The 26,459-nt window shown below is 42.2% G+C and overlaps 1 protein-coding gene across 10 annotated transcripts in view; it reads left to right on the top strand.

Moving 5' to 3' along the window:
• The window catches only part of ST6GAL1 (ST6 beta-galactoside alpha-2,6-sialyltransferase 1), a 159,194-nt gene that overhangs the window by 63,816 nt on the left and 68,919 nt on the right, over positions 1–26,459 (top strand). The window contains exon 1 of one of the 10 annotated variants that reach the window (XM_049880646.1): positions 19,706–20,074. The exons of the other annotated variants lie outside the window; for them this stretch is intronic. The gene's annotated coding sequence lies outside the window, so the exon portion shown is untranslated. Of the gene's footprint in view, positions 1–19,705; positions 20,075–26,459 lie in introns of those variants that run through there. 10 annotated transcript variants of the gene reach the window in all.

Below are 26,459 nucleotides of genomic sequence, written 5' to 3'. Positions count from 1 at the left end.
TTTGTTGTGATGTTGCTTATTGATCCAGTTTTGAGGACTTTTGTTTGCTTTATGTTGAGGTATAATCTATACTGAAGGCTGTGGTCTTTAATCTTCATCAATAAGTGCTTCAAATCCTCTTCGAATTCAGCAAGCAAGGTTGTGGCATCTGCATGCCTTGGGATTATTAATTATCATTTAATAAATGAATCCCTGCTGCTTCTCCTCACCCTGAGACATGAGTTAACATGCAAGATTAAAAGTCAGTACCTGCCAATACATTTTGTGCCCTTGAGATTTTTGATTTTGGCTTGGACAGCACAGTAGCTTTTCTCTGTCCATAATGTCTTATTACATCTTTCCCAACTGGCAGTCACATCAAGCCTCTTGTACCTTAATTTTAGGTGTTCTCTGTGGTGTCTGCACAATGAAATTTGTACAGGCACCATAGCCTATTAAGTTAGACTATCCCAAGCATGCCCTCAATGTCAAAACATTTTTGTGTGACACAGAAAGATATAGAACATTTACTTAATTTATGTTGATTGTCATGATAATTATACTTTGAACTCTTGTATCAGGCAATGAACATCTTATATTCTCAATGACTGAGGATTTATATTCTTGTAGACAAGATGGAACATGTGGCCTAGATGATGGTTTAATTAGTTTAAATATAATGCTTCTATAACTGTAACTCCCAGTTGCCATCAAGTTGACCACAACTCACGGGGACCCCTCTGTGTCAGAGTAGAACTGTGATCCATTGGCTTTTCAATGGCTGATTTTTCAGAAGTTGATTACCATGCCTTCCTTTTGAGGTACCCCTGGGTGGACTTGAACCTCCAGTCTTTCACTTAGCAGCCAAGCACATTAACTGTTTGTACCATCTAGGGACTCCATAATATAGCTAAAGGATGTGAATTTGTGTCAGTCAGGAGGATAGTGGCTTTCCTCAACTGTAACCCTTGTTTTAGAAGGATACACAGAGGGCTTGCTGATTATGTTTATGTATTATGTAAAGCCAGCAAGAGTAGCAAATATTGTGTATGTCAGGGTCAGGATTCACTGTAAACTTAACAGATTAGAAGAGGGACTGAGTGTAGAAAGATAAAATGCACCAGGATAAATGTAAAGACCTACCTGTGGGCTCTGAAATCTAATGGCACAAGTAAGGCAGGGGGAGGTGTTGCTAAAGATTAGGGCTTGCGAGAAAGGCTATTGAGTTTGAGTTCAGTGGGTGCTCAACTAAAATGAAAGTCATTAGCATAAAGCTACTAAAAACTAACCAGAAACTCTTAATATTTGCATCATGAGAATGTAGTTATTCTCCTGTTTCTCTCTAGTTGGGCCACACCTGGAGAGCATACTTAGTTCTTTTAAGAATGATGTGGACAAATGGGAATAGGGCAAGAGGAGAGTGAACAGAAAGGTCAGGGGTTCCAGAAACCATGTTACCTAAGGAATGGTTCAAAGACTGGGAATGTTTAGCTTGAAGAAGAGAAGATTTAAGGAGGTATAATAATCTTCTGATACCTAAATGATTGTTTTATGGGAAAAAGCACAGAATTGTTTTATTGCCAGTGAAACAGGAAGACAGAAGAATCAATGTATTTTAATGGTGTTATTGAAGAATATTGACTATACCATGGACTGCCAGAAGAATGAAAAAATCTATCTTGAAGGAAGTACAGCCAGAATGCTCCTTAGAAGCGAGGGTGGTGAGACTTCATCTCTATGGACACGTCATCAAGACAGACCTGGAGAAGGACATCATGCTTGGTAAAGTGGAAGGTAGCAAAAAAGAGGAAGATTCTCATCTCACTTACTTTGGACACGTTATCAAGACAGAGCAGTCCCAGGAGAACACCATGCTTGGCAAATTAGAGGGTCAGCAAAAAAGAGAGAGACCCTCAACAAGATGGATTGAAGCGGTGGCTGCAACAATGGACTGGAGCATACCAATGATTATGAGGATGGTGCAGGACCAGGCAAAGCTTCATGCTCTTGTACATAGGGTCAACATGAATCAGAGCCAACTCAATGACGTGTAACAACAACAACAGAGTAGAATTAGAACCAGCAGGGGGAGGAGTTCAGTTCAATGTAATTAAAATCTTTTTCATAATTCCTGTTTGTCTATGTGTGGGATGGGCTGCTTTGCAAGAAGAGATTATCATCATTACAGGTGTGGGAGTAGTTTGCTGGCCATTTTTACTTATTTATTTTTTTGCTGGCCATTTTTTGTTCTTCTTGAGCAGAGAATTCAATTATCAGGTAGAGAAGTGGCCCGAGTGTTCACTAAGCTTCTTTCTAACTGCACTGCTGTGACTCTAGACCTTAGAGGGGCCTTAGGCCCCACTCATCATGTGCAAGAGCACCTGGAGAACACTGTTTGTGTCCGATGGGAGGGAGCAGTGTAAAAGGCTTGAGTCTGTGCTTAGCCTAAGGTTTTAATCTTCCTTGGCTTGACTTAAGCAGAGAAAGCATACCAATTCTGAGGGCAGAAAAAACTTAGAATCCTAAACTGCCCACCAAGCAGTATTTACTATTTGAAAAATGGCAGCATAACAACAGGGCGTCCAGTTTGAGTGTATTCTGCCAAGGAATCTCAAGGACCCTCAGGACCCTAGATGTCCTTCCAGCACTATTTCAGCCATCCAAATCCTACATATCTTTAAGGTCTAGTCATGACCCTATTTCTTCCCAGGAAGCCCTCCCTAACCACCCTTATCTGTAGGGCTGGTCTTTTTCCTCTGTGCATAATAAGGAAAGAGCATGGGCTTTGGTGCTAGATGAGTTGAGTTTGAATCCTGGCTCCATGCTAGCTGCATGGCCTTGGGCAAATGGCTCATCGTCTTTTGGGATACCAATGGGTCTAGCCCTTTGAGGAGCCTTATGGGTACCATTCTACCATCTTCCTCATCTCCAGCTGACCTCCCATGTGGCCAAATTGATTCTGAGGATGGGAATCCAGTTCCTCAAACTGATTCCTTCACACCCTGCCGTGGTACCTGAGTATTCAACCATATATATCTTTTAAAATGGTGCATATAATACAAGACCATGGTCTGAAAAATCAGCAACAAACATTTGAGGCCTACTTGTTTTGGGAAGATAAAGGCAAATTAGACGTGGTCCTTGCTCTTAAGGTGCTCATAGTCCACTGTGTATCTGGGTCCCACGGTTTCCATTACTGGCAGGCACCTATGAGGTGACCCTTTACTAACTCCCTCCCATCCTACTCATCCCCTGGAATCCTTCCTGGGATGACAGAGGATGGCCATTTTCCTACCATATCTCACCCCCACCCTCCATGACACCTGGAGCTACCTGTGAGATGGCCCTCTGGCTTCAGGGTCTGGCTCCCCTATAGCACCCAGCCTGGGGAGGGAGTTCCTTTTGCAGAAACTTGATAAGTACCTGCAGTCAAGCTCAAAAAGGAATGCATTCCAAGGTCAGATTCCCTTGCCAGATCCTTGTAGGGACCCAATGGACACTGCTTAGCTGGCCCTGGGTCAGAGCATGTCCTTTGTTGGTTTACTCTCATTAACAGTCAATCTGACTCATTTATTACGTTGCCAAATCAACTCAATGGACTTGAGATTTAAAGAAAACATTTGTCTTACGAGGACTCTAATTATTTTATTAATTTTTTTTTGAAATTTTGTCATAGGGTCACCTTCTTTCATTTCGAACAAAATAGTCGTTTCCTGTCCTTCTCTCTTGAGCATGTCAGGAGAGAGGAAGAGAAGATATAATGGTGACTAGAGAAGCTGGACGTGAAGCCAAACAGTGCTGCAGAGTTTCAGAGTGGTGTTTTGTTTTATTTCCTTCTGCTTTTCAGTTTGAGAATGCTACAGGGGATTTTGTGTGTGTATGTGTGTTTTAAAATATTTTAGAAAATAAAGGGGTCTAGTTTAGTAACTAGGAGTCTAAATTATTAAATTATTTTAGAAAATAAAGGGGTCTAGTTTTTTTTTTTTTTTGGTTTAGTAACTAGGAGTCTTGGTGGTGCAGTGGTTAAGCACCAAGCTGCTAACAGAAAGGTCAGCAATTCTCCACCAGGAGAAAGATGTGGCAGTCTGCTTCTGTAAAGGTTACAGCCTTGGAAACCCTATAGGGCAGTTCTACTCTGTTTTATAGGGCCACTATGAATCGGAATAGGCTCGACAGCGATGAGTTTAATAACTACCATAAAGGCCTCACTTACACCTAGAAAAGAAAAGAAAAGAAAAGAAAAGGCTAGGCTTGGGGAATTAGATGTGTATCTTGGTTCTGTCACTTTCTAGTTATTTGGCCTTTGGAAAATCACTTAGCAAGTAGGAGCTTTAGTTTCCTCTCCTGTAAAACATCAACCCACAGAGTTACTCAGAAGATTCAAGATAAACTTAAAAGCACTTAGCACAGAGTTGGGACTAAGGATGTGATACCTATAATGAAGATGACGATAGTGATAAAAGTTGAATACTAGGCTTTCTACTGTCTGCATTGTCGCATACAGGTAGACGTGGTTGTGTGTCCTTACCATAGAATGTCTTTGTGGCCTGAACCACTTTCCATGTTCCTTATGTTCTGCATATTTCTGTGTGCTCACACCTGATTACCTTCTCCCTCAAATGTCAGGTCTAACACTAGAAGCCCAGAAGCAACACATGAACACATAGCACCTACTTACCTACTGGGCACATTTTTTTAAAACGGGGAGCTTGAAAGAGAAAGAGAGAATTTCAGTAGTGCCTACAGCCCTAGTGGCCAAGTGGTTAACAGCTTGGCTGCTAACTGAGAGATTGGCAGTTTGAATCCACCAGCCGCTCCTTGGAAACCCTGTGGGGCAGTTCTACTCAGTCCTACAGGGTTGCTATGGGTTGGAATCGACTTGATGGCAATGGGTTTTTTGGTTTTATGAGTGTATGTAGGGGTCCCTGGGTGGCGCAAACAATTAAGTGTTTGACTACTAGCTGAAAGGTTGGCAGTTCAAACCCACCCAGAGGCATCTTGGAAGACAGCTCTGGAAATCTGCTTCTGAAAGATCACAGTCTTGAAAATCCTATGGAGCACAGTTCTCCTCTGACACATATGGGGTTCCCATGAGTCAATCGGCTGGATAGCAACTAACAATAACAACAACATGAGTATGTGTGTGTGTGTGGGGGGGGCCTGGTGGTGAAAAGGTTAAGTGCTTGACTGCTAACCGGAAAGTTAGCAGTTCGAACTCACCCAGTGGGTCCACGGGAGAAAGACCTGGTGATCTGCTCCTGTAAAGATTACAGCCTAGAAAACCCTATAAGGCAATTCTGCTCTGTCACTTGGTGTTGCTGTGAGTCCGAGTTGACTCAGCTACACCCAGTAGCAACAACAACACATACATATGCATATACATACACATACGATTCGTAAATAGTTTTTTAAAATTTAAATCAGGATCCAAATAAGGTCTTTACATTGCTTTAGGTCGATACGATTTTTAAGACTTTCAAAATGTTTTATTAATCAATAGTGTCCTCAGGGCAGGGTATTTTCAACTTGGGCATGGGTTTTAGAACTAACCCTCGGGTGAGGTGTGGCTCCAGGGTGTCTATGTGCAGAGGCGCACACAGGCTGAGGTGCCCCCTCTGGGCACGGGCTCATTTACTCCTATTGCTTACACTGCCCCGTCAGACACATCCACTTCCTGATCTTTTGTCTTTTCATTCTTAAAAGAAAATATAATATTTTCAGTTTCTTCACCTCTTTAAATATTTGCACACCAATCTGAAGGAGACACGTTCAGCTGTAGAAACTTGAGGTCTTCACTCAAGAAGCTTTGTGTATTCGCTTTTCCCAAGCAGAGCAGACAGAGCATTGTGTTTTTGATAAAGTAAGAATTTGCAATTTAGCTTCGTTAGAAATAACCTGGAAACCCTAGTAGTGTAGCGGTTAAGAGCTATGGCTGCTAACCAAAAGGTCGGCCGTTCAAATCTACCAGGCATAAATTGGATCTGATTTCAAAATTAAGAAGAGACATGCTATGACATGTAAAACCACATCCTGCCCACCCACGTGATGGTGTAGCTTTTGCGCGTTTCTTGCTTCCGGGCCTTGTGAGGAGGTAGGTAGAATGTCGGTGGTTAGGAGGTATTTCTAGTCTAAAAATAGGAACAGGGTGTTTTGAGACAAGGGGCTTCTGCTCCTCTGTGCACGTAGCTGAGGTTTATGTACTTGCCGCAGGTGGTAGTGAAGCTCCTAGGAGCTTACCGCATACACCCCTGAGTGGAGTAAGCTGGAGAACCTGAAGTAGCAAAGGCAGGAAGGCATGGGTGCTGCACGTTCAGGTGGGGGTCTAAACATGGGCCTCTCACAATGGTTCATATTGTAGTTGCTTCATCGTATGTCATGTGCGATGCTTGCTTTGCATTAAATCCTATAACATTGCATGCTCGTTCATACCCTCTCGCCCTCCTCTCTTGCAAATGCATGTAAGAAGCCTCCTGGCCATCTTATCCATCTCCCCAACCCTCTCCTCCTTTTATTTCTCCCAACTAAGTCATGCCCTCCTTTTGGTCTCTGCTGCTTGTATCCACTTCCTCCACTACAAGTACTTTCCACTGTCAGCTGTTTGCAAGACCATCTCCACTGCTGCACTGTGAGCTCCATAAGCTTAATGCCTGGGCTGCAGAGGACACTTGGCATTGTGGTTGTTTGAGGGGATCAGTCCGCAGCACTGGCTTTGGCTGTGTTGCGGGAGCGTGTGAGGAGGAGGAGGCGTGTTCATGGGGAAGCGTTACTAGTGATGTGAGACACATGGAAAATGGTTAAATACCAGTACAAAATGGAAGGCGCGGGATGTCAGAGGAGGTAGGCAGGACCATCCAGCCTCCTCACTGACAATGATACTTCCTAGTCCTGACCTGTTCAGGTTTATCAAGCACTTTTACATGTATTCCTTTATGCGATAAACAGGGAGTCATAACCCTGTCTTTTGTAAATGACAAAACTATGGCTCAGAGAAGTGAGATGTCATGCTAATGGTCACCCAGTTAGTAATGGTAGGACCAGAACTAGAGCCCAATCTTCTGATTCTAAACCTATCTCCCCTCTGCTCTTCCTCATCTGTTTCAGGTTGACACCATGGGCTTGGAAAGGAGAAGGGACTCCCCCAAAACCACAGGTGTGATTAAGGCCTTTGGACAATGCTGACACCTCACAGAGGAAGTGACCGTGTGGCCAGGGAGAGAGGAAGAAAGAACTGGCATTGAGCAGTTATTATGTTCTAAGCCAGTGCTATCCAAGGGAAATAGAAAGCCATAAATACAGGCCACATATGCAATTTTAGATTTTCTAATTAGCCACGTTTAAATAGCAAAAAGAAACAAGTAAAATTAATTTTAACTAATTAAAAATATTTAGCCCAATAGACCCAAAATATTATTTTAACATATGATCAATGTAAGAATAATATATTATGAGATCTTTTACATTCTTTTTTTCATTCAAAGTATTTGATCTCCCCATACGTGTACTTCACATTTACATTCTGACTAGCCAACGTTTCAAGGGCTTTCAGTAGCCACGTGGCTAGTGGCTACTGTATTAAACAGCTCACCTCTAAGTGTTTTACAAATAGTACTTCATCTATTTCAACAACCATGTAAAGTATATCTTACAGTATTACCTAGTAGCTGAGAAAATGAAAACCACAGAGATGTGACAAAGCCCCTGGTCACGAAGCTAGAAATTGACAGAGCTGGATTCTGACCCAGATCTGTCCTCTCAACTTCCTGCTGTGGTAGGCTGCCAACCTCAAGGAGGAAGTACATGCTTGATTTGGGTTTGAAAGCATGGGAAGAATTGAATAGGTGGAAATGAGCAGCAGCCTAGATGATATGATATTACCCCTGAGGGCTTGAGCTGCTGCTGCTGATGTTGGTACTGTTGGGTGTGGTGGGGAATGGGGCCTAGGGGGCAAAGGAGAGGTAGCCCATTTCCAAACTTTGGTAAGTTTGCTTCCTAGGTAGCTGACAGATTGGAGGGGAATAAAGGGAGGCATTGTCTTCAAATGCATATGCCAAAGTTAAGGAAGTTCTCTCTTTAGGCAGGGAGCCTCTTTCAAGGGACAGGGGACCAATAATAATACTTGCCTCTTAGAATTTAGGTGAATATTCAAGGTTATAACACTTATAGAGAGATCAGCCTTGACCGGGCAGAGGTGAGGGGCTGGCTAAAGGTGTTTTCCCTCCCCTGCGGTAAGGCAGGAAATGCTATAGAATAAAACCTGATTTATGCCTTTTAAGGGAAGACTTTTTTTTGAAATTAATTGTTCTGGTGAAAATATACATGACAAAACATACACCACTTCAACAATTTCTACAGGCCCTGTTCAGTGACATTGGTTACACCCCTCAGTTTGTGCCACCTTCCTAGACAACCTTTTCAAACTCTTTCACCATCACGAACACAAACTCATTGCCCTTCTTAAGCTTCTCATCTATGCTTTCAAGTTGCTATTGTCAGTTTGGTCTCATATAAGTAATTTAAAAGAGTATATTTTTCTTAATTTCTTAATTAGAAACATTCTTTTCCTATGTGGTTCGAAGAGGACTTCAGGGGATCATTACAACAGCAATAAAATAGAAACTTTTAAAAACTGGCATCCTGACTGTTCACATTGCAATCGTTGATAATTTTACTACCGAGGGGAAAAAAATTGTTTTGTTTCTCCCCTTACTATAAACCATTTTTCCATTTTTCAGTGTATAGTGCATGTATATTATAACGGCCTCATTACATTAATTCTGGATCATAACTTGCTTGTTCCTATGCCTAGATATTTAGGCTGTTTCAAAATTTCTTAACATTGTATTTGATGCTACAGCATGCAACCTCATGCTTATGTTTCTTTTCTATTTTTGAACTATTTCTTTATAATAAATACTTCAGCAGCTGAATTTCTGGACTAGAAAGCTGTAAACATTTTAAAATGTGTCAGTTGTTCTCCTGAGGTATTGCTTCCATTTTCTTGAGATACTGCTTCTGGTTTCCCAGCCATGAGTGGTATGTGAGTGTACCAGGTTTGCCACAAAACCACCAGCATCAGGTGTGAAAATTTATTCAGAGTTTTGCTAGGTTTAGCAGGGGCAAAGATGTGCTGAGTGTTTGTGTACTTTGCAGTGTGCCTCTTAGGACACCACAGATGTAACTGACTAGTGACAGAGGAGTCTCAGTCCAAGAAGGGTGCTCTACTTGAACGAAGGGTGATGAAAACATTTTTCTTTGCCAACTGATAGTGGAGGCCAAACCCACATAACCACCACCTCCATGTCTTGTCCCTAAGCAGCTTCTCTTTTTCCATGTCTCACCAATGCCCTTGTGTGCCATCTACCCTTGCCCAGGATTTGGAGTGAGGGAAGTTCTGTGGTATGCCAGTGTCCACTTTGTAGTCTTCCTGTTCTCTGGGTAAAATCTGGACTCCAAGCATATCAGCAGAAAAGATGACTGTATCTTCCTTCATGCCTCATGCCCTGTGGGTTAGATAAGAGCTAGGAACACATTCAGTTTTTCTTGGATGTCAGTAACTGGTGGAGTGGTGTGGTAAGCAGGTATGGGAATAATCTTGGCAAGAACTGGACTTTGCTCTTCAAATATTGGCTTTGGGGCCATCTGTCTTGTCACTATCTGGGAAGCCCAATCTAATTTAATAATAGTACTCTTACTGAGCACCTGTTCTATGGTGGGCAATGTACTAGAAGCTTCACATATATTGCCTCATGTATTCATACTTTCAGGATCAATGTGAGTACCCCCTATGTCTTCTTTATTTTTTTTAATTTTTATTGTTCTTTAAGTGAAAGTTTACAAATCAAATCAGTCTCTCACACAAAAACTTATATACACCTTGCTACATACTCCCAATTGCTCTCCCCCTAATGAGACAGCTCACTCTCTCCCTCCACTCTCTTTTTTCATGTCCATTTCGCCAGCTTCTAACCCCCTCCACCCTCTCATCTCCCCTCCAGGCAGGAGATGCCAACATAGTCTCAAGTGTCCACCTGATCCAAGAAGCTCTCTCCTCACCAGCATCCCTCTCCAACCCATTGTCCAGTCCAATCCCTGTCTGAAGAGTTGGCTTTGGGAATGGTTCCTGTCCTGGGCCAACAGAGGGTCTGGGGGCCATGACCACCGGGGTCCTTCTAGTCTCAGTCAGACCATTAAGTCTGGTCTTTTTACAAGAATTTGGGTTCTGCATCCCACTGTTCTCCTGCTCCTTCAGGGGTTCTCTGTTGTGTTCCCTGTCAGGGCAGTCATTGGTTGTAGCCAGGCACCATCTAGCTCTTCTGGTCTCAGGCTGATGTAGTCTCTGATTTACGTGACCCTTTCTGTCTCTTTGGCTCATAATTACCTTGTGTCCTTGGTGTTCTTCATTCTCCTTTTATCCAGGTGGGTTGAGACCCTCATGTCTTCTAAGAAGGCTGGACAGGTACTGAAATCAGCAGCATTATACAGTGATGGCAGGAGAATTGTGAGGGAGCCAAGAAATCTGGGTTCCACTTTGGCGCTGGGCTTTCTCTGTGCCATTAGACCTCTACTTTCTCATCTGTGAATTGGGATGGGGAGAGTCAGATCAGATGTTCTCTAAGCTCCCTTCTGTTTCACACTCTCAATGTGTCTAATCTAACCTGCTTTCTCCCTTGCCTGAGTTACTTTGGATTGCAGTTCAGAATCATATAGTTCATTAGAGCTGTGTGTTCTGAGTGAATCCCATTTCCTAGTGACCTAGTGGTACTCTGATCTCCTCGTGACACAGACCTTAACTTCTTCTCTTAAATTCTTCCTAACTCTGGGCCTACCATGTGGGTGAGATAGGAGGCTGTTGCCCTTGTGTGTGAGGTGTTGAAACATCTTGAGGTGCATGTATTTATTCATGGGTAGTTGTTTCCAATCACCTTGAGGAAATTGATGCATTTAAATTGTGGCGCCAGTGAAGAATATTGAATATCCCATGGGCTGCTAGAAGAACAAACAAATCTGTCTTGGAAGAAGTACAGCCAGAGTGCTCTTCAGAAACGAGGATGGTGAGACTACATGTTATTAGGAGGGACCAGTCCCTGGAGAAGGACATCATGCTTGATAAAGTAGAGGCTCAGTGAAAAAGCGGAAGAGCCTCATTGCGATGGATTCACACAGTGGCTGCAACAATGGGTTCAAGCATAGCAACTATTGTGAGGATGGCGCAGTACTAGGCAACATTTTGTTCTGTTGTACATAGGCTCACTAAGAGTTGGAAATGACTTGAGGGCACCTAACATGAACAACAATAATAGTTGTTTCTAGGCTTTGATTTTCTGTCTTTATCATACTAAAAACTGAAATTAGTCCTCAGAGCCACTTTTAAATAATTTGCACATTAAATGTAATGAAATCCAACTTAACCATTTAAAAATTTTATTGTTAGTGCATTTTGTGTCCTAAGAAATCTTTGTCTAACCCAAGTTTATGAAGATATTCTCTATTTCCTTCTAGAAACTTTATAGTTTGAACTTTTACGTAAAGTTGTAGGAACAACCTCAAATTAATTTTGTAGGTAAAGCAAGGTAGGAGTCAAATTTCATTTTTTTCCCCACATAGATATCCAGATACTCAAGAGCCATTTATTCAGAAGACTTCCTTTTCCACGTGAATTATAAAAAATTAAGTGTCCATATATGTGTGGGCCTAATTCTAGATTCTATTCTCTTTTGTTGATCTGATTGTCTATTCTTACAACACCAATAACACATTGTCTTAATTGTTATTGTTGTTAGGTGCTATTGAGTCAGTTTCAACTCATAGCAACCCTATGTATAACAGAACGAAACACTGCCCGATCCTGTGTCATCCTCAAAATGGTTGCTATGTTTGAGTCCACTATCGCAGCCACTGTGTCAATCCATCTCGTTGAAGGCCTTCATCTTTTTCAGTGACCCTCTACCTTACCAAACATGATGTCTTTCTCCAGGGATTAGTCCTGCCTGATAACATGCCCAAAGCATGTGTGACAAAGTCTTATCATCCTTGCTCCTTAATAGCACTCTGGCTGTACTTCCTCCAAGATAGACTTGTTCTTTCTTCTGGCATGCCCATTCTTTGCCAACACCGCAATATTCAATATTCTTCGCCAACACCACAATTCAAATGAATCAATGCTTCTTTGGTCTTCCTTATCCATTGTCTACCTTTCTGTCAGTTTGTCGTACTGTGGTAGCTTGTGTGATGCTGTGATGCTGGAAGCTATGCCACTAGTAATTCAAATATCAGCAGGGTTACTCATCATGGGCAGGTTTCAGCAGAACTGCCAGACTAAGACAGACTAGGGAGAAGGACCTGGTGGTCTACTTCTGAAAAAATTGGCCAGTGGAAACCTTATGAATAGCAGCGGAACATTGTCTTAATTACTGTTGTTTTATAATAAGTCTGGTAATGTAAATCCTTTAACTTTTGTCTTCTCCTTTAAGATTGTCTTTGCTATTCTAGGTTTTTTTGTATTTCCTTATAAATTTTAGATTAATTTCTATGAGATAGTCTGCTGGAATTTTGATTGACAATGCATTGAGGCTATAGATCAACTAGGAAAAAATGGTTATCTTAAGAAAATTGAACCTTACAATCTATGAACATGGTATATATATCCCTATATACTTAGGTCATCTTTAATTTCTCTCAGTAATGTTTTGTAGTTTTCAGTAAAATGTTTTGCACACCTTAAATTAAATTTCCTACTTGGCATTTGATGTTTTACTATTGTAAATGGCATATAAAAATATGTTTTTCAATTATTTGTCAACTCGTACTTTCAAACAATTATAATATGGAATTTTTAGAAGAAGTATAATTTCCAATCCTTTAGACAGCAGTCAAGTTTAGGAAGTACCATTCTGGATGGACATAACCATAAAGCCATTGCTAAAATTTTCTTCATGTCTATGTAATATCTTATCATTGTCAAAGCATTTTCCCCCTTTGGTCCTTGCAAGGACTCTCTGAAAAAAATAGGGGAACAATTATTTTCCCAACTTTCATGTAAGGAAATTCTGTCTCAGGGATGTTATTTGAAAGTTCTATGACTAACACGTGGCAGAGCCAGCCTCAGAACCTAGAACTTTGTCCTAAAAGAGAGGCCCTGTTCCTGATACCGAGACATTGTGTGGCTATTACTGAGAAAACGCCTCAAAGTGGCCCAACTTTATGGAGGGAACACACCTGAAATGGCCCACCTTTATGGAGAACACACCTCAGATGAGCCCAGCTTTATGGAAAATCTCCTGCCTGTGGCCTCAGTGGGCAGTGTGAAGAGGAAAAGATGAAAGCTGAGGGAGAAAAGTGGACTAGTTATACAGACACAAGATATGAGACCTCAGAGTGGGGAAGGGAAAACAGGACCACTGTTAGCCCATATAGCACTTTAGTGTGTACCGTCGTCCCCCCTTATCCTTGGAGAATCCGTTCCAGGACCTCCTCACGGATGCCTGAAGCTGTGGATAGTACCGAACCCTATATATACTATGTTCTATGATAAAGTTTAGTTTCTAAATTAGGCACAGTAAGAGATTAACAACAATAACTAGTAATAAATAAAATAGAACAATTATAACAATATACTGTAATAAAAGTTATGTGATTGTGGTCTCAGGGCAGGATGGAGTTTGAAGGCATGAAAGTTCATCAGCTACTCATTTAACATTTTCAGACTGCGGTTGACCTTGGGTAACTGAAACCTTGGAAAGCAAAACTGCAGAGAAGGGCATACTGCTATGTGAGGAAAATGTACCCTTTCCACCGGTGCCAAATGCCTTTATGCAGTTAGCAACTGGCACAATATGTGGTGTCCCAGAGGGAAAACCACAGTTACAGAGAACTCAATTACTATGGAATTAATTAAGAATGAGGGACCTCAATTAGCGAGTATTTTGTTTCTTTGTTTTTGAGAAATTCACCAAAAGTACTTTCAAGATGATTCAGAGCTTAAAAGGAAGAGCCCATCTTTCTTCCCCCCCCTTTTATATCCTTTCTACTTTCCTTTCTTTCCCTCTTCTCCTCCCCCCCACCCCTTTTGCTCAGCACTCAGAATATAGAGGTAAATTAGGTGCCTTATCTCCCTGGGAGGTTGTAAGTCTTTCAGACTTTTTGACTGCCACCAATGATAAGTAATACATTTTACAGTGTTGTGGTTACATTTCTTTTAAGTACTTATAAAAAAAATCAATGTATTGTAGTATCTATAAATGAAATTATATGATGTTCAGGATTTGTTTCAAAATAATTGGGGAAGGAGGGGTTACAGGAGTGAGCAGGAGTATAGACAAAACAAGATTGAGCGTGAGCTGACAATTGTTTAATCTGGGTTAGGGGTGCATGAGGGTTCATTATCTGTCATCCATCCATCCATCTTTTTCCATCTTTCTAATTATCTCTTTGAAACAAAAGTTTCATGAAACTCTATTATGTGTAATAAATCCTGATATTTAAAAATCCAGTTTACTCTGTATCTTCTAATTTATTTTTTTAAAAGCTGGTCATGATGTTTAAATTAATTATGAGACCTGCTAATGAGAAAAAAAAATTTTTTTTGAAAGCATTGATGTAAGGAAGTAAGGGAAGGATTCATAAATAAGTTATTACAGTCCCGCAGAAAACTTCACTAGGGTGTGTACAGACAGCTGTGGGAGCATAAGGAAGGCACTGACCAGCAGATCCTGGAGAGACTGGGCAAGCCTCACAGAAGACTTGAGTAGTTTGCACAGAAGAGGAATAGGGAGAGATCTTTGAGCTCAATGAATAGAGTGATGCAGGAAGTGGGAATTAGCCAGGTCCAATGAGTGAAGATTTTTTTTTTTTTAATGAGCGAAGATTAGTGAGGAGTGGCAGGAGGTAAGGTTATAGATGTCAGCAGCAACAAGTCATGAAAGGTTTTATGGGACAGCTGAAGGAATTTGGGTTTTATCTTCTGTGTACCAGGAAACAACTGAAGGTTAAACAGAAATGACCTGATTCCATTTTCCTTTTAGAAAAGTCTCTTTGTCAGCTAGGTACAGGTAGACCAGTCTACCCTATGCAGTAATGATTTAGAAGCAGAAAACTCCAACCCAAAATGAACCAGTCCTGGAACCCAGATCTCCTACCCACTTATGCATTTATCCTCCCACTCTGCCACATGGCTTCTCAGAAGATCCACTCAGACGCACAAGTTGGGCTCTTTCAAGTATTAACCAAAACAAAATTTACAGTCACTTTCAGGAAGAGTGGGAACAGAGTCAGAAAGTGTGAGGGATGCCTTGTCTGCTCTTTTCCATCTTCCTCCCCTAGAGTTCCCTCATCTGTAGAGTAAAGTTAAAGTTATGGAAATATGTGAGAGGTTCATAATAATACTTTACACTTATAACATGGCGTTTCTCTAGGTGCTTTACAACAATTAACTCATTTAATCTTCACAACAGTCCTGTGTGGTAGTTATTATTATCTCCATTTCATAGAGGAGGAAACTGAGGTACAAAGAAGTAAGTGACTTACTCAAGGTCACATATCCAGCGATTAGTAAAGCTGATGTGTAGGCACTCTGCCGGAAACCCTGGTAGTGTAGTGGTTAAGTGTTATGGGTGCTAACAAAAATGTCAGCAGTTTGAATCCACCAGGCACTTCTTGGAAACCCTGTGGGGCAGTTCTACTCTGTCCTGTAAGGCCACTGTGAGTCAAAATCCACTTGGTGGCAATGGGTTTGGTTTTTTTGTTTTTAGGCACTCTGGCTCCAAAGTCTCTCTTAACCACCATTTTGCTTCTTGCTTATATTTGTATACGATTCGTGTTCTTAACCTGAGATGTTGGAACAGAGATAGCCCTGAAAAGATTTGGCTTTAAGCTTGATTCTCCATTTTCTCAAATCTGAACCTTCCCTAATTCTGAGGGAAAAAATATTTCTACTTGGGAAAAAAGGGATGGCTTCTTGGAAGAAGGTGAAATTTTAATAGAGATTTGAGAGATGGATGAACTTTGAGAATTAAAAAAAATTACTAAGACTGGAGGGTGGCAGTACCAGTCAAGATGGAGTAATTCAACTGCAACCTTTCTCTACCACTATTTATAACTAAAAATTCTGGACAGAATGCAAAAAAGCAACTACCTGAGGACTTTGAAAAGTAAGTAGTAGGCAGATTGGGTACTGGAGTAAAAACTTGAATGGCCCATATTGACTCTGGTCATGCAGAACTGCATGATAGTTTCAGAGGCTATAAAACTCTGGGATAACCACATATATCCAGCCAGACGAACAGGGAAAATGGAGCCAGAGAGTATGGGAAATCCCTGAGAGAAAAGCTGGAGAAGGGGCTTAGTTAATTCTGTGCATGAACTGACATAACTCCCGGGCACACTACAGTGTAGGCATGCATCCAACAGACCCAAAGAAGCACGTAAAGGATTTGAAAACTTAACAATGATATAAACCATTACCTGTGTCCCAGACTAACCCCCTTGGTGGTGCATGTGACAGGTGGTCCTAAACTGCAAAATAAAGGCTTTAGAAACGGAACTGTCATTGGAACTGTCACACATAAAAGGTAAGACAGAACTTGCAGTGTGAACTCATGTGGGTTGATTAACTGCAGAACAAACAAGCCAAAACATCAACATGTTTCAGAGAATTTCAGCAGGATCCAGAGTCTCATGACATAATATTTAAAGTTCTAGGATACGATTTAAAATTACTCAACATAAAAAAAACCAGGAAAATCTATGCTCAGGAGAGAAAACAATCAACAGATGTTAACCCTGAGATGACTCAGATGGTGGAATTATTAGCAAACACTTTTAAAGCAGCTGTTCTAACTAGTCTTTACTATTGAAAGGAAAGGGAGAAGTTTTCAGCAGAGAAATAGAAGCTGTACAAAATAACCAGTTGGAAAATGTAAAACTGAAAAGATAATATCTAAAATAAAAAATTCACTGGATAAGCACAGCGACAATGGAGATGACAGAAATGAGTCAATGAACTTGAAGATAGATCAATAGAAATTATATAATATGAAGTGTGATGGTTAAGATTATTTGTCAATTTGGCTAACCCATGATTCTCATTGGTTTGGCAGATACTATGTAATCCTCCATTTTGTGATCTGACGGGAGCAGCCAATCAGTTGAAAGGGAAGTTTCCTTGGGGGTGTGGCCTGCATCCAATATGTATATATAGATGTTCTGGATAAGCTTGCTCTGTCCGGATCCTGCATCTGACTCATCATCCTCTGACCTTTTTTCTTGGGATATGAGGCAGTAGCCTGCCGTCTGACCTGCCAACTTGGAATTCGCCAGCTACTGCAACCACATGAGTCAGGAGAAGCCTCCAGCCTGACGTCTGATCCGCAGATTTGGGACTTTTCAGTCTCTACAACTATGTGAACCATTTTCCTTGAAGTAAATCTCTCTCTCTTCCTTCCTCTCTCACTTCACTGGTTTTGCTCCTGTAGAGAACCCATCCTAAGACACGAAGAATAGAGGGGAAAAAAAATAGCGCCTCAGGGTACTGTGAGAAAATACGAGAAGTTTTAACATTCATGTTATTGAAGTCCCAGCGGTGAAATGAAAGATACTGGTGCAGAAAAAATATTTGAAAAAATAGTGGCTGAAAACATCCCAAATTTGGAGAAAGACGTAAATTTACAAATTCAGGAATCTCATTGAACCCCAAACAGGATAGGTCCAAAAACCACTACCCAGACACATCATAATCAAACTACTGAAAACCAACGTTAAGGAAAAGAAATATTAAAAGCAGCCAAAGATAAATGACACATTATACATAAAGGAAACTTACTCCAATTATTGCAGATTTGTTATAAGCCAAAGTTAGTAGAGTGCTAAAAGGAAAGAACTGTCAACTTAGAATTTTATATCCAGCAAAAATATCCTTTAGAAATGAAGACAAGGTAAAGATATTTTCACATGAAGGAAAACCAAGAGACTTTATCTTCAGAAGACTCGCTGTAAAAAAAAAAAAAAAAATACTGAAGGAAATTCTTAATGCTGAAGAGAAACAAGCTAGAGGGAAACTTGGAACTTGAGGAATAAAAGAAGAGGAAGAGGAATAAATATCTAACAGAATAGATACCCATTAGTAAAAACACACACAAAAGTAAGAACACAAATACAAATATCTTCTCTAATCCCTTGACTTGGGTGCCTACCGACAGCTGGCAATATTTTCGACGTTATTTCCTTCCAGTCATTTTTCTCTGAATAATCCTTCTTCCTTCCTTTCTTCTCCTCTCCCTCCCCCCTTCCTTTTTATCTTTGACGGAGGCATATACACTATATACCCACCGCTGTCAAGCCAATTCTGACTCATAGCGACCAAATAGGGTTTCTCGAGGTTGTAAATCTCTAGGGAAGCAGTCTGTCACATCTTTCTCCTGTGTTGCTGCTGGTGGTTTTGAACTGCTGACCTTTCGGTTAGCAGTCGAGTGCATTAACCGCTTCACCACCAGGGCTCATTAAACAGTATATAGTTTTATAATGTTCCTATAAATTAACATTATATTATGAACATTTTCCTATTTTGTTTAAAAATCTTAATTAAAAAACTTTTCAGGCTTAATAATGGTACTGTGGTTATATATTTAAAGAGTTCCTTATCTCTTAAATCCAAATTGAAGTATTTATCAAATGATTAAATGATACGATGTCTCAGATTTGCTTCAAAATAAATGGGAATGGGGGGAGGGGAGATAGGTATTGAAGACTGGTACTGAATTGACAATTGTTGATGCACATTTTTATGTTGTTTTTGAATGTTTTATCATATCTCACCCTGTGGACATCCTATAACATATTTAACAATTTCCCAATTGTTAGGAATTGAGATTGTTAAAGGTTATAAGTGGGTTGAGTTGGAACTATAGTCTTTGACAGCTATTCTGATTATTTCCTTTTTGGAAATAGAATTACTGGGTTGAAGGAGAATGAACATTTTTAACACCTTTGATACATTTTGACAAATTGCCTTTCAGAAAGGAGGTTCCAAGTTTCTTTCCCACTAGAGGTAGATGACAGTGCCCTCATCAATTCTGCTATGAAATTTTTAGCCTTTATCAATTTGATGAGGGGAGGGTGGTAGCTTGTTATTCTTTTAGTGTGTGTTTCCTTGGTTTCCAATGATCTTTGGACTGTCACAAAATTGGTTCCTACCCTTTTAGGGAGGAGCAGAGGGGAGGAGTAGAATACAAGGAATTTATTATCCCCTTCTCATCCCCACTTTGAAGATGAGAAGCAGGCACTGAGTTTTAGAGGCGGGCAGCCTTGGGTTTAAATCCTGGCTCTGCCACTTTCTAGCTACTGACTTGTGCAAACTTAACACCTCTGAGCCTCAGACTTTCCATTGAAGAAATAAGACAGTCACATTGCCTTCAAGAGGTGTGAGGTAAGAGATATTTATAGGGAAAAAGCCTGGTGCACAGGGGTTACCCCCAAATGATAACATGTTAATAAACTCATTGCCATGTGTCAATTCCGACTCATAGAATAGACCTGCTGCATAGTTTCCAAGGAGCACCTGGTGGATTCAAACTGCTGACCTTTTGGTTAGCAGTCGTAGCACTTAACCACTACACCACCAGGATTTCCAATAAATAATAATAAGTAACAAATAAAGTGATGAATCATATCAATAAAATTATACATTAGAAAATATATTTTATAAGGATATAATTTATAACATACATATTATAAAATAATATTAAGAAAATCATAAGTAAATAATAATAATAAAAGTTAGTGTCCTTGAGAAGCAAGTCTCAGATTGTAAAATGCTCTCCTGTTCCCCCCACACAGAGGAGGCCCTGCGGGAACAGCTGCTGGGATTTGGATCACTGGCTCCTTCACCTTTCCTTCTTCACAACCGTCTTGCTCTGCAGTGTTTCAAATCACTGCTGGGTGGCAGAGGTGACTACCATGAGCCAGGAAATCCATCTTGGGGAATTGGGTGATCTTGGAGGAATGAATTCTCATCACCAAAGGGACTTATTTGATTCTGTGGAAAGGCACCTTGCAGTATTTGGCTCAGAGGATGGTGTTGAATTTCAGGAGGGCTTGTTTGATGGTAAGGAGCCGTGGCGGTACAGTGGTTAAGCGCTTCGCTGCTAACCAAATGGTCAGCAGTTCAAATTCAACAGCTGCTCCTTGGAAACCCTATGGGGCAGTTCTACTCTGTCCTATAGGGTCGCCGTGAGTCGGAATCGACTTGACGGCAACAGGTTTGGTTTGATTTGGTTTAAGGCTTTTCTCATTGCTATGAGTAGGAATTAACACCATGGCAATGGTTTTATTTTGGGGGGGGGCATAAGACTTTTCTAAGGAGCTCTGGTGGTGCAGTGGTTAATGCACTTGGCTACTAACTAAAACGTCAGAGGTTTGAACCCACCAGCCTCTCTGTGGGAGAAAGATGTGCCAATCTGCTTCTGTAAAGATTACAGCCTTGGAAGCCCAATGGAGCAGCTCTACTCTGTCATATAGTGCTGCTTTGAGTTGGAATCAACCCCACGGCAATGAATTTTTTACTTGATGGTATCTTGGAGCAGAAGCCAGACCTGCAACCTGATCTTTCCAGGGCAGCCTGCCAAGTTGGGGCCTCTGCCTCAATACATTGATTGCCCTGTCCTTATCCTCCTTCTGTTCTCAGTTGGTGCCCAGTCCCAGAGCCCCTAGGTTGTACATGTTCTTGCCACACACATCACACCTTCCAGAAGGCAAAGAGCTGAAACAGAAAAAGGGGCTGCAGCTCTAAATAACCTGTCTGCTCACAGAACAAAATAGAATCAAAAGTGCCTTTTCTCTCTTTACTGCATTTTTGGTGGTGGGGGTGGAAGGGATGAGGGGGGCGCGGGGGAGGAAACACGAGTAGCTTTTAGGTTATCTGAACACCAAGTGCAGTGGTCCATCTGGGCCCTCCCAGGCTCACTGGTGAGGCCAGCACGGCGGACAACGGTCCCTCAGCCCAGAGGGTGGGTGCGGCTGAAGTGATATTTCTCCTGAAGACAAGACTGGGTGCCCAAGCTGTAGTTCTGTCAGCCTGCCCTGGTTTCTCTCTGGGCCCGTCTCACTGATTTCCTGGGCGCATTCTTCCTGGGCACGTTCCACCTGCAAGAGGTGTAATGATGGGGGGTGGAAGTTTGGGTAAGTTTGGCCTATTTCTAAACTGAGGGAAAGTGGAGAGAAGAGTAAGCGCATTTACTCTTTCTAATGAAGGTTGAGGTCTACTGGCTTCTCCTGTCTTGAGCAGCAAGTGCTCTGCCCTGGGTAAAAGAGCGGAGCTTCTTGATCTGCAGAGAGCTTGTCAAGGCATCCCTACAGGCGCTCTGAGAATTTAACAACTTTGTGTTTTCATCTTGCTGATGATACAGAAATGATTCTCCTGCCTGTCATAATTCACCTCCGTTCATAATTGAAAGATACTTTAACAGGAGAAAACATTAGTGTCTTAAGTGCTTCTCTAGCAGGGAACCGCCGGATTTTTCTTTTTTTCCTCTGAAATGGGAGCATGCTTTATCTACAAGCTTTGTTTCCCCTGGCTTTACAGAAGTGAAGTAACACCACTCTCTTGGAAAGACTTAAAATAGCAAACACTTCATCTCCACAGTTTAAAAGCTCCTTCTCATCTGTTATTTCCCTTGCAAGGTACAGCTTGTTAAACCCCTGGAGCCCTGGTGGCGCAGTGGTTAAGAGCTCAACTGCTAACCAAAAAGGTCAGCAGTTCAAATCCACCAGCTGCTCCTTGGAAGTCCTATGGGGCAGTTCTACTCTGCCCTATAAGGCCACTATGAGTTGAAATCGACTCGACTGGCATCAAGTTTTTTGGTCTTGGTGTCATGCGGAAATAGGCTCAGAGAGGGTAAATGACTTTTCCAAGGATGCACAGCAATTTGGTTGGAGAGATAGCAGGACTCACATCTCCTGTGCCCTGGTTTCCAGCTTTTTCTATTCAGTTTTTTTTTTACAGTGGCACCCTCTGTTCTTGACTCCCCTGAAGCTCCCTGATTCCTTTTCACTTTGCTGTGGAGGAGGGCTTGAAACAGTCAACATTGAAATTGACAAATATTGGTTTTGTCGAAATGAGCATCCAGGTCCTGTGTTTAGCCAAAGACAAATATTGACTCATGGCACTCCCGGAAAATTCTTCTCATACTCTCAGAAATGAAGACCTCCTCTACCCAACAGCAGCTAAACCAATCCCAGCCTTCAGTTCCTCCTCACCTGGGTTTTCTCGCACCATGGCCTTTGTTAAAGCCTGCTGAGATACCAGCCCTGCCTCTTAATAAAAAACCTGTTGTTGTCAACTCAATTCTGACTCATAGTGACCCTACAGGACAGAGTAGAACTGCCCTATAGGGTTTCCAAGGAGCGGCTGGTGGATTTAACTGCCAACCTTTTGGTTACCACCTGAGCCCTTAACCACTGCACCACCAGAGCTCCCTGCCCCTTAAGAGTGGGGTGATTTTGGCCAAATTGCATAGCCTCCCTGACCCTCAGTTTCCCCACTTGTAAAATAGGTCCTGCCCAATGGAGTTGTTTCTGAAGGTCAGCACAGTACCTGGCACATAGCAGGTGCTTAAAAATCAGAGGCTGTTATTTGTAGGTCGTTTATTTTCAGGGAGTAAAGAAGGGGGTGCCATAAGGCCACAGGCTGCTTCATGCCTCTCCTACTACTGCTGAAGTTAACCCAGCACCTCTTCCCACCTATTCCATTGCCCCGGCTGCTCTGAAGCTTCCTATCTGCTCTGTCTACATACCTGATAAGCGGCAGACTCTTCTATGTTATTTTGTTTGGGTTCTTCTATGTTATACTCACAGTGCCACAGGCTGTGCCTCCCTCTCAGCTTCATCACCTGCAGCTCAGCTTTGCACACCTCCTTTGACTGAGTTCAATCTCTTGCAGTTCCCTGTGCTGGGCCTGTGCCCTCCTCCTGTCCATTTTCCTTTCCCCACACCCCAAGTCTTTCTCGGTTGAAATCTCACCCATCCGTGAAGGCTTTTTGATCCCCAGGCTGGATGTGGGTGGGCCCTTCTTTCTGGCTAAGATTCTTGAGCACCTTTTTTTGTAAGTCACTCATTTGGCAAATGAAGCTGAGCAGCAGGCATTGACCTAGGCCCTGGGAACACCAGTAATGGAACGGCTCAGGCTCACCATCAAGTAGGGAACTGTGAGGTTAGGCACTTGGGTCCTTGTCCGATGGTGTATAAGATTGTTAGCATCTTGAGGGCAGGGAGAGTGCAGTTTCCTCTGGGGCCACCGTTCTGGGCTCACAGGTACCAGCCTCTTGGTTGAACTGATTGATCTGAACGGACATGGAAAAACCAGTAAGCCCATGGCTCTGCCGTTGCCCAGGCCAGCAGGAATGGTGGTGGGGTGGGCAGCCTGGGGACAGCTCTCACTCTGCTGTGGCCTGCTTCCTTCCCTCTCCATCTTCCTTAGCCACATTCTGTGATTGTGTCTGTGTTCAGCACTTGGCGCTTTCTTTCACGACTTAACTATTGGTTCTAGAGAAGTCATGCAACCTCCCCGAACCTCAGTTTTCTCATCCGTAAAATGTTTTTTTTTTTTTAAAAAAAGAAAAATGCAAACCAGTGACACGTTGACATCCATGAGTAATTTCTCTTAAGGTCTTTGAACACTCTCAAATCAACATTCTTATCATGGTTTCCATGATCTCATTTATTGTATAGAAGGGCCCTAAGGTGAGGTGTTTTTGTTCTTATTTTACAGATGAGGAAATTATGCAGATGGTACCAGAGCACGTAATTTCCCCCCACGTATACAGCCAGTTGTAACTGAAAAATTTAAATGATTTCTATCCCTTGTTGGTTCCATAAATATAGGGTTATTGTTGTTGTTAGCTGCCGTTGAGTTGACTTCGACTCATGGCAACATTATTTACAACAGAACAAAATGTTGTCCAGTCCTGTGTCATCCTCACAATTGTCAGCACGTTTGAGTCCATCGTTATGGCAATTGTGCCAGTTCATCTCACCGACTCACGCCCTCGCTGACCCTCTGCTTCACCAAACATAAGGCCTTCTCTAGCAGTTGATCCCTCCTGACGATGTGTCTAAAGCAAGCAAGTCAGATAATGTTCTGTTGTGATCTGTAAGGTTTTTTTTTGGCTGATTTTCAGAGGTAAATCTCCAGGCCTTTCTTCCTAGTCTGTTTTAGTCTGGAAGCTCTGCTGAAATCTGTCCACCATGGATTACCAGGGTTATTTGAAATACCAGTGGCATAGCTTCCAGCATCATAGCAACACGCAAACCACCACAGTACGACAAACTCTATACCAGGTGGTGGTACAGAGCTATAGGCATTTATAAATCTACTAAAAGAAATTGATCACTGAGTGTGAACTTCCTTTAACACGGACTTGTCATTGTTTTCGTTAGATGCCGTCGAGCGTAGCAAGTGGGGGCAGCTGGTTCCTCATCAGGCCTAAGCTCCTCAAGATATCTATTGTCGTTAGGTGCTGTCAGGGTCAGCTCCAACTCACAGCACCCCTGTGTACAACAGAACGAAACAGTGCCCGGTCCTGTGCCATCCTCACAACTGTCGTTATGCTTGAGCCCATGGTGCAGCAATCCATCTCGCTGAGAATCTCCCTATTTTTCGCTGACCCTCTATTTTATCAAGCATGGTCCTTCTCTAGGGACCGATCCCTCCTGACAACATCTCCCAAACATGGACTAATGGTTTGTTTTCTTTGGGAGCCATAATTCACAAGCAAATACTAGTTATTTCTATTACTCCCAGATACATGGAGAGCACAGAAGCTCCTGTGCTCTGGTTCCTGGCTAGGGGTGAGCTCTCTCACGTACTAAGGGGACTGCCTCCTGCCAGCCCTTAGTGCACATACTTCACATCCACCTCTCAGCAAAATTGAGTCGTTTCATGTCTAGACCTTTGGAGTTGTTTTCAAAGAGTCAAAATCACAAATGTTGCCTCTGTAAATGCTATGGGCCAACTGGCAGGGCTGCTGAAAGGATTAAATGAGATAATACATCAACTTTCCAACATCCTAAGCATGCTCTGCCTTGGGACTCAGTACAGGTTGGTTTCTGTGTTTGACTGAAACCCTTTGCTTCTGAAGCTAAGGAGTGTGTCCCCTTGGGTTAGAAGACTTGGCTGTGGCTGAGAGAGGTGCAGGTCAAACAAGATGGCAGTTTGAGTACAGGCATAAGAGCATGGTCTTTGGATTCAGACGGTCCTGGGTTCAAGTCTTGGCTTTACCACTTATACCAGAAATCCACTTATACCAGAATCTTTTAAGACTCTGCTTCCTTATTTGTGAAATGGAAATGATAGCAGCACAAACTTCTGAAGGTTAAGATGAGGAATGATTGTACAGCACAATACACAGCCTGGCACATTGTCAGCCTTCAGAAAGCGGTCATGATTACTTTCCTCTCTCTGCAGTTACATGCCTAGTAGGTGTTTTATGTGTATTAATTGTATTCGTTCAAGCCTAAAACTATTTTCTCATTTGTAAATTAACTACTACACACACACACACACACACCCCACAACCCCTAGCAGTGGCACCAATCAGATAGCCCATTTATTGAGCACCACCTGTTTATCCTGTGCTGTGCCAGTGCTGAAGAGACAGAGCCGGGGCATTGACATTCTCTATCCTTGTAGCACCCAGTCAGATTGGGAAAATAAGATTCCCACACACAGCACCTGGAGGAGCATGCACGAGAATGTTTGCTCAGGTCAGGCAGGTGTGTGAATGGAGGTCCACACAGGTAGAAGTCTCCATACTGGAGGGGTCTGCGAAGGTTCTTCTGGGCAGATGGGGCTGGTGCTTCATCTTCCCTTGGATCCCTGAAGTGTAAGGAGGGAGTAAAGAGTGGGAAAGGTCTGGGGATGAGTTTAACCATTGAGTGTTGAGACCTGTGGATCCAATCCCTAAAAAAAAGTGTCCAAACCTCCCATCATCGGTCAATGTACTCTATTAAGCACCAAATAGGTGCCAATATCAAGTGTTCTCTGTGTGTGTGGTAGGCAGGGAAATGAATGTGAAGAACCAGCCCCTACCTTCCAGGAGGAAATGACATGGACCAAGAGTGGAAAGTGATCTCGAGCCACCTTCTGAGATTGCTCAGAGTATAGCTACCCTTTGAGCCCAAGAGACTAAGCTTCAGGCATGTTGCTGTTTCTGTCACCTGGTGACCAAAGATAAGATCTCAGCCTGGGCAGGAGACAGTGGTGAAAGATCCACCTCCATGCAAGGGTTGTTACCTCTCTCTCTGGTTGTATTGACTGTCCCTGGCCTAGTGATCTCTGAAGTAACAGATCTAAATTATTCAGAGGGAGTACCCTTTGGGCTGGGGAGTTAAAAGTTGATGTCAGTTTAGCCTGGAATTCCTGGAGAGCTATATTGAAGCTGTAGCCCTGCTACTTCCTCAGTAACTCTGGGCCATTACTGGGCAGTGAAGTCCCT

Source organism: Elephas maximus, chromosome 1, assembly GCF_024166365.1.
Source record: "Elephas maximus indicus isolate mEleMax1 chromosome 1, mEleMax1 primary haplotype, whole genome shotgun sequence".
Classification (NCBI taxonomy): domain Eukaryota; kingdom Metazoa; phylum Chordata; class Mammalia; order Proboscidea; family Elephantidae; genus Elephas; species Elephas maximus.
Note: the sequence above shows the minus strand (reverse complement) of the source record. Positions and strands in the feature narration are given on the sequence as shown.